The sequence below is a fragment of the Rhynchophorus ferrugineus genome, unplaced genomic scaffold (assembly GCF_030347505.1).
Source record: "Rhynchophorus ferrugineus isolate W39M unplaced genomic scaffold, kcgeb_rfMv2 rfM2, whole genome shotgun sequence".
In the NCBI taxonomy this organism is placed as follows: Eukaryota; Metazoa; Arthropoda; class Insecta; order Coleoptera; family Curculionidae; genus Rhynchophorus; species Rhynchophorus ferrugineus.
Genome location: NW_027472581.1, coordinates 46631540 through 46642980, shown reverse-complemented (window position 1 = coordinate 46642980; position 11441 = coordinate 46631540). Strand labels below are relative to the sequence as shown.

Genomic DNA, 11441 nt, shown 5'->3' with positions numbered 1-11441 from the left:
AATCGAAAAATAAGTGTTTAGTTTGACTGTGTTATGCGATGAGTGAAGTCTTTAGAACTAAGCGACAAGTATTGTTCTGTACCGTCGTTCCAAGAGGTCGCTACATCCTTCCGTTAAAACAAAACAAATTTCCTTTAAATTAACCCCATACGTTTTATAACTAATAATAGGGCATGATCTCTAAATATCGATTTTAAATTTTCTTATCACTTATATACGTTCATGCTTTTTCTCAAATCGCATTAAATCATTAGTCGACATTTCCTTCTTACACCTCTTCTAGAATAATGAAAGCAAAACGATTATTCTCAGCAAACACATTATAATAATTCTATTTAGAAGCTTATTCTACCATTAAAAGTTTAACGTTTTAAATCTATAGTTATTTAAAAAATGTAAACACATTTGTTTAAACACATATAAACGTTTGGTTTTTAATAAACATATTCTACAATAGTTCAAGTCTAATAGTAAAAGCACCTTCATCATAAAATCAACAATATAATTAGTATCTATTATGCTTTATTTATTATGTTTATAAACATAGAATAGACTGTATAATTTTAAGTACATATAAATTTTTAAATATACATACAAAAAAAGAAATATATATCATTGATACAATGTTCCAATAAGTATAAGTATGTAAAAATATATAATATGCAATAATAATTTGTGAAACTGAAAAAAAATCTATAAATTACATTATTTTAAACAATTTTTACCTTCTATGGCTTACTAATTATAATAACCAGGTGCTCATAGCATCGGTGGTTCAGTGGTAGAATGCTCGCCTGCCACGCGGGCGGCCCGGGTTCGATTCCCGGCCGATGCATTGTTATTATTTTTTAACTTTTTTTATACTCTTACGGTTTCTGAATAAGAGAAATAAAGCAATCAGTATAACGATGATAAAGAATCAGATTCCTGCAGCATCGGTGGTTCAGTGGTAGAATGCTCGCCTGCCACGCGGGCGGCCCGGGTTCGATTCCCGGCCGATGCATAGACCTTTTATTAATTGACAATTTTAAGCCATAGTAGATCGCCTAAATAATTAACAGGAATTTTGATAATTAGTATGTGTACGTTTGCATTTGTGTTGTCATTTAATTGATTCAAAAACCACCTTTCTTCTTTTATTCTTCTTAGTACATGAATATTTTGGCGTGATGTCTTGCCAATCCAATAGTGCTCTTCAAGATATTTCGATGAAGATCGTTGCTTCTATTGTACTAAAGTGCTTTAATAATAATAAATTCCATAGGCTTATGTATCATACTGGTTTTGGAATATTTGTATTAATAATAAAATGTGATATAACATTCAAAAGACCTTTTTTTATAGTCCTTCTTGTGCTGAAAAAGTACCATCGGTTCATCTATACAAAGCCCAACTATGATTAAATTATTAGAGTATAGGAACTCCACTGAATAACTTGATTGTCACATGCAATATAGTTTACCTCAACTTTATCATCTCGATGTAACGTTTTATTAACGACATAAGTGTATTACTAGCTATAAGTGGTTTACTTGATTTGGGACAAGGGATTTATACATTTTTACATTTAATTATCCAAAAAGTTACAAAAATAATATAAACTTATTATATTAATTGCTTTTACCCAACTTAATCACGCAGTCAAGTCTTACAAGTTGTGGCGATTACAAATAGATTCCAATAAGTCTAATTTATATAAGTCAACTGTATATAAGTCTATATCGAAATAAGACTATTCTGTTAAAGTAAATATTTCTTCTTTAGTTAAAAGAAGGAATCTGTATTAAGTACAATAATGAAATATTGCTAGGTTCTAGGGACTTTCGAGTTACGTAGTTGTCAGATATAGAGAAGAATCAGTCATATTGTTGATCTTTGGAATTGTACATAGATTAATTCATTAGTTCGTTTAGATAGAGTCTTAAACTGTTTAAATAGGTTTATTAAATAAAGCTGTTTGTTAAAGCTATATCTCAGTATATCAGTTAATAACCGCAAAATCCATATATTCTGTTGGACTGCCGGAGCCAGTTCCGCGCCGCGTTCATAGAAGTAGTAAATCCACATGAAGACTACTTTGGATAAGATGCTCGTTAAATCAGTTACGAGGCCCAAGTCGTGTACAAGTACTTGAGGAACGTCAACACTCATCTAGAGACGGACATTTTGCTTGTGATTCCATGTCACTTTCCACGTTGGTTCCTTATTGCACCCATTCAAAACACGATGTAGATAGTTCCAACTGCGACAGTCCCAATCGTAGAACGCCTGTTACTGGAAAAGCATCTCATCTTTAAGCTAAAGCAACACCAGCAAAAAGCAACGTTTACACATTAAATTTACATAATATCATCCATCCAGATCCAAACCAGATCTCGTATAGCTTGAGGAATATTAATAAAAAGCTCATTCACAGTAAAAAAGAAAACAATCAAATTAGACCAAAACATTGTCCTTAGCAGTCCAGCGGGTTCTTCACGGAATAGCAGATCGTATTGATTGGGCACTGGAAAAACATAACATAAAATTCATATTCAAATCACCCAGATGAATTAGGCCTTTCCTAAACCCAAACCTAAAAGAAACAAGCTAAAGGTAAAAATTGTGTACAAGTCCTCCTGTGTATAGGAAAAAATGGATAAATTCGCGATACACGTATAGAAGAACATCATTCATACATGGTTCAGTCTGTTTTGTCACACACAGTCCACAAAACTATTTTTAAAAATAATACATTAAAATTATTTTAAAAATTGTAGACACCAAAATAAGCTTAACGAAGACAACAGCCACTAAACTAATCTAACTTGACATATCCAGTTTCTAACTATTCAGCGGACTATAATTGTTCTTTTGGTTGTTCAATCAGCCATTACAATCACTTGCTAAAATATAATAACCTGATTAAGAGCTTCAGTATCAGAGCTCCTGCCCTGAATGTGCAATGTATAATGATTCCGAAAGCGAAAGAGGTTGCACCTCGAAAGCCAATAGTTCAAAAACATGTATATATGTTAGAACTATAAATAACCAACAAGGTTCATGATATTCAAGAATATATAGCATTAACAAGGAGGAGTAACAATGATTACATGTGCTGATGATACTGCAATATTCGCTACAAGTAACAATATTGAGATAACTGTAAATAGAGTACAAACATCTATCAATAAAGTGACTAAGTGGACTAAGAAATAGCAAATACATGTGAATTTCGCCTTTCAGCTATAATTGATTATAGAGTAATTCCGTATACGAACACATATAAATACTTGGACATGACTGACCGTTAAACTTCAGACAAAAATTATGTTAAGAATAAACGAGCAGAACCTTATATGACGTTAAAAAATGTGCTGGTTGCTTGGACGATAATCCGAAAAATAAACTGTTATTAACAGTATTATTAACTAATATAGGACTGCAACGATGGAAGTACATTCATCAAATGTTAATTAAGTTTAGGTTTTAGATTTTATATCTGTATTAAAAACAGTATGAGGAAAACATTAATAGATAATTATAGTTATTAGCTAGTCGTAAAATGTATGCCATGTATAAATTATAAAAAAAATATCAAAAAAAATCAAGATATAAGTAATCCTTTAAAGAATTAGGAAAAATACTCTTATTTTTGTAAAATCAAGACTATCTTCTAAAATATTATGTTCATGCAGTTATCGACAGCAAGTAATTGATAGTTTAGATGATTTTATATTAGATACACTGGAATAATTATTATTTTGAAAGAATTAGTAAAAAGTCCATTTGTCTATTTCATTTCATGTTTGTCTATAAGTCTACTTCAGAGGTCTCAAGTAGATTTTTTTAAAGACCCGGCCATATTTACATTAACTTTTTCTCAATACCAAGTGCCTGTTAGTTGCTGGCTAAAGATATGTTAATATACAAAGAAACTAATTCAAACAATTACTCATAATAACTAATGTCAGAGTATTGTAAACATAAACAAAGTGTCTAAATTACGCAATCTATGGTTAATCCGTTGCAACTTATACCCATATAATTCGTTACTTTTCACTAAAGAAGTCAATCAAATATGTAAATTTAATAAGACCCATTTAGTTTAAATATTTAATGTAATTTCGCCCTTCAAGCATGACAAAATGATTTTTGATATATAGTTTAACGATCTGCCTATGATTTGTTTAAATATAAATATGACTAAACAGTCTGTGTTCCAAATTACAAATACCCCTAATACATTGTAAAACGGATACACCCATCAATTTCAAAAACGTAATTTTTTGCCCTACCCAAGAAAATTGGTGACTTCGTATACGCCTTCTTTCAAATATGATGCAATTTCAAATTGCAACAAATGATGTGTTCTAAAAATAAAATCTATTAATTTAGGTAGAGCGTTACCGTTGTGTATTTTTAGTTAAAATAACTGCATAATTACAGTGTAACGTTATCATAATTCCTAAAAGCGATATAGATTCTATTTTTAATGTAAAAATATAAATATATCATATACTGTAAAAATGTTGGTTCAGCTACTTTAACGTACCTCAGTTGATTATTTTATTTATTTTGTTATATGTTATAGTCTTTCAATTTCTCTCAGCAATTTCAGTTGTTAAACAAATCCATTACTGTTAAACAACAATGTTTATGAAATCGTTCACATCTTCTTTGACTATATTGTAAAATAAGTTTGGAAAACATTCTTGGCAGTGAAAATAAACAAAATATTACTATATAAGATTAAAACAATATAGACCATATATATCCAAAGAAGTTTTGAACATCCGTTATCAAGATGTTTAATGTATTGCCTGCCGCAATTAGTAAATTCTTTTTAGAATCAGACAATATTTTCTGTCTCATAAGTTTGAACGTGTAACCAAACTATACTCCCAAAGTCGTCCCATTGTCAAACGTGTGCAAAGTTCTTCAGAACAATATTGATAAGAGGTTTTAGAGGTATAAGAGGTGACTTTTTTGATAAATTTTAAATTGCTGCTTATTATTACTCTGATTGAAAATTTCAGGCAGAACAGATTTCATCACTTATCAGTTACCTTGAACAGAAACGAGATAATGGAAATTTGAGCCCTCTTGCCATTAAAATTCGTTAGAGAGGTAAGGTAGTATTTTTACTGTTAAATATTAGTTTGCAATTTTTATTGAAAATATTTTTAGCGTGTTGCAGCTCCACTGAATTTTAGTATCGACACGGTCACTGAGATATCTCAAAAAACGAAGATTATAATCTTGAGTACATGGGAAAAAACCGTCCTCATACGAAACGGGTAACGAATCAAGATCAGCTTGAATCTTAGTTATATCAGATATTAAATATATGAAGTTTATGAAAGCAGTGAGTAGTTTTTTAATACAAACATAATTTAATACAATTATTTAGGAGGAATTTTTGGAACTGTTATTCTGAAAAATATCGAAGTGGTCTAATGGAACTTCCGGATATTGCTTTTAAAATAATTCAATTTTTAATAGCATATGATAAAATGAAGGAAGTTATATTACTTCATATTATGTATTTAGATGAGAGATGGATAGTTCAGAATGGGACCAATATATCCAATAGTCCCTCATGGCAAGATGATAATAAAAATATGACAACAAAAATAAACATTGGAATAACAATTGATTAGGTTTTATTAGTCATAACACACATTAGTAATTTATTGCCGATATATTGTACTTCATGCTGGAAACAGGAATGATTAATAATACCTTCGGTTTGGATGAACTGGATCAGGCACATTGAAGAATAAATTGAGAAATGATAGAATATGAACAAATGTTAGATGGATCGGAAATTAACAGCAGAAATTAACATTCAAAGCAGCAGCTATTCACTGGGATTAAACTGTATGAAGATATGATTCAATGCTGCCATATAATTAATATATGATAACTGCAGGAAATGCTACTGTAGAGTGTAAAATATTTATGTAAGTAATTGTTCAGAATATATATGAGTATTTGGTTAATATGTCTCAGGGTAGAATGAATAGTAACTGGTAAATGCATTAAGGAGAAATTTTATCAAGAAAGATATATACAGGTATAAACAGAACAATCTAAGGAGAAATACAGTGATATTAAAATGCCATTACAAGGAAATACTGTACCGAAGGACACAAGAACTGAGCGTGAAAGGTAAATATGCTTTTTAATGAAACTAAAATGTATTACTTGGATATAAAATTATTAATTATATGGATTATTCTTCATTATTGTCTCCGACAGCTAAAATCGCAGTATCATCAGCAAATGTAGCCATCGTAATATTTTCCGTTTGTGGTATATCACAAGTGTAGAGTAGATAAAGCATTGGTAAACATTCTGGTTGTAATGAATGATTTTAATAGTTCGGTGTGTTGTTTTGGTAGCAGTTTCTGTAGTTTATGAATAAGGCCTTCATGCTAAACCTTATCGAAAGCTTGTGTTACATCTAAAAATATAGCTAAGCATATTTTTTTTCTTTCGTAGGCTTTTTCAATAACATCTGTTGTTCTGTGGACCTGGTCAATTGTTGAGTGCTTCTTAATTAACCCAAACTGGTGTGTTGGTATTAGGTTTTTTCTCACTATAATCGGCTTTATTCTTTTCAACAGAAGTTTTTCAGAAACCTTAGATATTACTTTTGGCAGTGATATAGGTGTATACGATCTTATTTCGTTTGGTGACTTCCCAGGTTTTGGGATCATTATAACTTCCGCCATCTTCCAAATGTCTGAGACTTGTTTTAATCTAAATACTGTATTGATCAAGTTGGTGAGTTTTATAATTCCCTTTCTTGGTAGTTTTTGAAGTAATTCTCCTGTTGTTCAATCGTAGCCTGGTGATTTCCTGGGGTTAATGTCAGTTTTAATAACTTTGGTTAACTCTTTCGGCGTGACTTATTCAATCATCGAATTTTTAGCCTCTATGTCCGGCAAATTATGTTCAATATTAGTTTAATTTGGTTTTAAAGTTTTTCTAGATATTCAGCAAATGCTTCTGCTTTTTGGTGATTGTCACGTGCTCAATCCCACATAGGTCTCTTATAGGTGGACTGTGTAGACATGAGCGCTTTAAATATTTTGTGGCTTTCCAGACTGAGTAATCAGTTTCTTTATCATCTGTTAAATTTCTCAGATAGTCATTTGTGGCTTTGTTTTCAATTTCCAGTATTTCTCTTTATAGTCTTTGGGTTATATTGTTTTAACTATGTTTATTTTTAGGTGTTCTGTTTTGTTTCCATTTTTTTCGTAATTTACGTTTTTGAGCTACCATTTCCTTCACTTATTTTGGATAATTAATTCCTTTAGTTGTACTCTTAATTTCTAGAGTATTATTCCAAACAGCTTGTTGAATATCTACTACGAATTTTTCTGCTTCAAAATTTAATTGTTCAGTTGTCTTGAGGGGTACATTTAGTTGAATTCATTTGTTCAATTCTTCAGCAAATCCTTCCCAGTCTGCTCTCTTGTTTGTTAACGTTGGGTTTCTTTTTTTTTTCTTATTATATTGTCGCTCAACGTCAGAATCACTGGCGTGTAATCTGAACTTAACTCAAAATTTTCTTCGACTTTTATATAATTGGATGTTATGTTTCTTACTATGAAGAAATCTAACAGGTCCGGGGTTTTCTCTTGATCAGTCGGCCAATAAGTTGGTTTTCCAGTTGACATGTAACTACATCTTAGTTCAGCAGCTGCTTTATGCAGTTCATTCCATTTAGTTGTTGTCATTCTGGATCCCCATCTTGTATTTTTTTACATTGAAATCACCTCCAATTATAAATTTTTCTACCAAGTTGCTTAGAACATTCAAATAATTTTCCTTTTTTTAAATTGTATCTTGGAGGACAATAAATTGCGGCTATTGTAACCCTGTATCTGCTCGATTTAATAGTTACTGCTGTTACCTGATTTTCTGCTGTTCTGAACCCTGTGGTTCTGATGGTGGGAAATGTTCCTTTTTATTATTTTTGCACTTCCTTCTCTTGCGGTCTTAGCTGGATGTATGGTATGATCCTCTAAATTCCTCTAAATCCTCTAAATTTTATAAAGGATTCTTTTGTTAAATGGGTTTCTGATTTAGGCAAATATCTATTTTGATATATTTAATATCCAAATTGCTATTCGGATATCTTTATTTGCCATTTCGGGTTTTTGGGGCCACAAGCCTATTGTTTTTCATTTCTAGTTTTTCAATCCTTTCTTGGAAAAATATTCGATAATTTTTTCTTGTCCGTCCAGCTTTCCTATTATTTTAAGTAACAATTCGTTGGTGGCTGCTTCATCTTCCTTTGTGTCTCTTTGGTTATTTTGACTGATACTTTGGGCATAAGTCATTTCACCATTAACGTTGTTATATTTTTTCGGTTGTTTCTTTTCACTCATTGTTTCGTGAGGTTTAACTGGAGCTACTTTATTTCTCCTCTCTTATAGAGTTTTAGCAACTACACCATCCTCTGTAGCTTGCCGGATGCGCTTCATTGTAGTTTGCACATTTCGGCTTAGCTTCTTTGGGTTTTCTACATTCTGTGGGGATATGTTTACCTGCACATTTTACACATCTAGGTTCTCTTCTGCAGAATTTCTGTATGTGTCCATGCAATTGGGAACTTTTGCATTGCGGTATTAATTTAGATTTTTTTAGAGGTTCGATTTTTATTTCGACCCCTAAAATTCTTTTAATACCAAAAATGGTTTTTGTGTCCGTATCATGTTCAAAGGCTAGCATAAATAGAGGTAATGGCTTCTTGTGGACTAAAATTTCTCCTTTGTTATTTTTGGTCTTTTCTGTTTTTAAAATATTTGTCGCATTTAAGCATTTAAGCCCATTTTGGTTTAGTTCTGCGATATTTTTTTCACTTTTAGCTGTTGATGGAAGCTATCTTACCATAACTTTGATGTCTCTGGTTTGTTTGTTTTCATAAGAGTAATCTCTCCAGAGCTTTTGTCCTTTTTTAAGGATATATGTGTTATATAACATGAATAATATGGTCCTTGTTCCAAAATAGACGGTGTAGTTATGTTTGGCTGAAATATGTTTTGACTGAAGCGTTTTGGTCTAAAGAGTTTCCCTTTATATTGAAATATGATTTAATCGACAGATTAAACAAGTCGTTACTTCTTTGCGCTAAAATAAAATATTTTTCAATGGAATGACAAGTTTGTGTTTTAAACACTAAACCTTTCATAACTTATATATAATAATACAACGTAATGTCCTATAACAAACACGCAGTATTTTTTAAGAGAATCGTATTATCTAATTAACAAATTTGAATGGAAATGTCACTTTCATTAAACACATCTGCTTTAATTAATGTACATATTTTGATAAACTTTAATATTCAGACATGCGCATTTGTTCAATGTTAATACGCAGAAATGCTTTACTTTTATCATGTCATACAATTTAATATATTATTTCTTACAGACTCACGTGTTGTTGGTAGTTGGATAAACTTAATTTTCACGAGATAGATATTACGCTTTTTGTTTGTGATAAAAATAGAATTTCAATTGGTAAACATCTGCCAGTATATTAAATGACATTTATATTATTAATAATTACATAATTTGTAATTTGTGTAATAATCAGGATCTATATTCAAATAAGCTGTTCTTTTTTAGTTCTAATAATCAAATCTTGTCAATTAACATTAATATAGATTTCCTCTTATCAGTGCCTACATATTTCTATCAATAGATGTCGTACTGAGTCCTAGTGTTTGCAATAAATCTCATTACCATTTACTCTATTTAGGTTTGTTTTTTTTATATAAAAATTAAGTCTATCATCGTGGTGTAGTTAATTGATGTAAAATAATTAAAACTATTATTAATTATACGTAAATACATTGTCTTATATTTTGTTTGGGTATATTACATAATTTACAAAGCCAATTATGTCAACACATATTATATACAAATTATTATAAATAATATGTGCCTTTAAAGGCACTTGAAAGTTTAATAAATTGTGTTTGTATGTGTTATTTTAAAATCAGAACTTTATTTTTATCAAATTTTATGTTCAAGCTCAACAGTTTTTGTTTAAAAGAATATGGCGAGGGGTCGCCAAGTTACAATAATAGTTATAATTACACAAATCCCGCTATACTTATCGGTAAAAGTCTATAAAATAACCAAAGACATTATTACTTTAGTTAATGCGAAAAGGTTCAATAGTTCGTGCTTGATGTAGTACGTTACGCCATCATATTCCAAGCATAGTGGCTTCAAGTCCAAATCGTCCTATAGATAGGAATAACAGGCCAAAACAAGTACATATATCTCATAACGTCAAACCCGGTAATATTTGCACTATCAAAATACCATGTGATTTATGAATAAATCAATAAATAACCCGATAAATAAATCTGTAACAGTTGTTATTACTAGAATGTTATATTATTTTCACATAAAATATGTACACAGTTTTTTATTTTTTCCATGCATTTATTAACCGATGCACATAATTGCCATTTGAAGAATATGACTGTCAGACCTTAATCTCAGTTTTGGAAGTATGGGTAGTATGTGGTAACGTAATCCTATTATATAACTGTGGAAGCTTACTGAATCCTTGAATAAACTTTCAAGTTGATTGGGCCCTTTATTGGACACGGTGAGATATTAGCCATTCAAGGACATCTCCATTTTCCTAGTACTCGTTACACCTACCTTCGCGTAACTTTTTTCCGTTCCTGATAGGAAGCCTTTTGATGATGTGGAGACCATAAAATAAAGTTTGCCATCTTTGCAAAGTGGTCTTAATTAAAATGTGTATATTTTAAATTTATATTAATATATTACTTTGATAAAAAAATAATAAAATATATAAATATCAAAATTATTTTTGATTGTTGTTGGACGTTGGAGTGTACGTTTTTGGAATCGCCACATATCCTACCTCATGAACAGTATATATTTTCTATCATTTATATTTTTATATATTTTAAATTCTCCTCTTTACTATCTTGTTCATCTGGATTGGACCTACTGTTTAATGTGGACTACGAACCCCGGCCCTCAGCATTAAGCCTACCGACTGGTGAATAACGAACTTAGAAATCATCCCAGAAGACGAGATTCGGTCTTACCCAGCTTGGGTACTGGTGTCACTGGGATCATTTTCCTTATCAGATTTTGCACTCTTGCCTAGGACAATCACAAATATTAAACAATCTCAAACATAAATTTACGACCATGCCCCAAGCAGTTCAATCGTCCGATCGACCACTGCGCCTACCAAGCCGGCTATCATTTATTTTATTCAATAATTTTATGATAATTCTTTGATACTAAATTTTCTTCAAACATTCAAGAAAACATTAAAATGTTACTATTTTACCAATATTCAAGGTACTACAAAGGTGATTACTAGCTTTGGGGACTATCGACTGAAATTGACTATCGACTCTTTAGTTATTGACTACTTTTTAC

General features: G+C 30.9%; 2 non-coding genes across 2 annotated transcripts; both read left to right on the top strand.

Moving 5' to 3' along the window:
* The first annotated feature begins 764 nt into the window (after positions 1-764).
* Positions 765-835, top strand: TRNAG-GCC (transfer RNA glycine (anticodon GCC)). Its single transcript has one exon. It is a non-coding gene; the product is annotated as a tRNA-Gly (tRNA).
* A 97-nt stretch (positions 836-932) lies between these two features.
* On the top strand, positions 933-1003 carry TRNAG-GCC (transfer RNA glycine (anticodon GCC)). Its single transcript has one exon. It is a non-coding gene; the product is annotated as a tRNA-Gly (tRNA).
* Positions 1004-11441: the final 10438 nt, after the last annotated feature.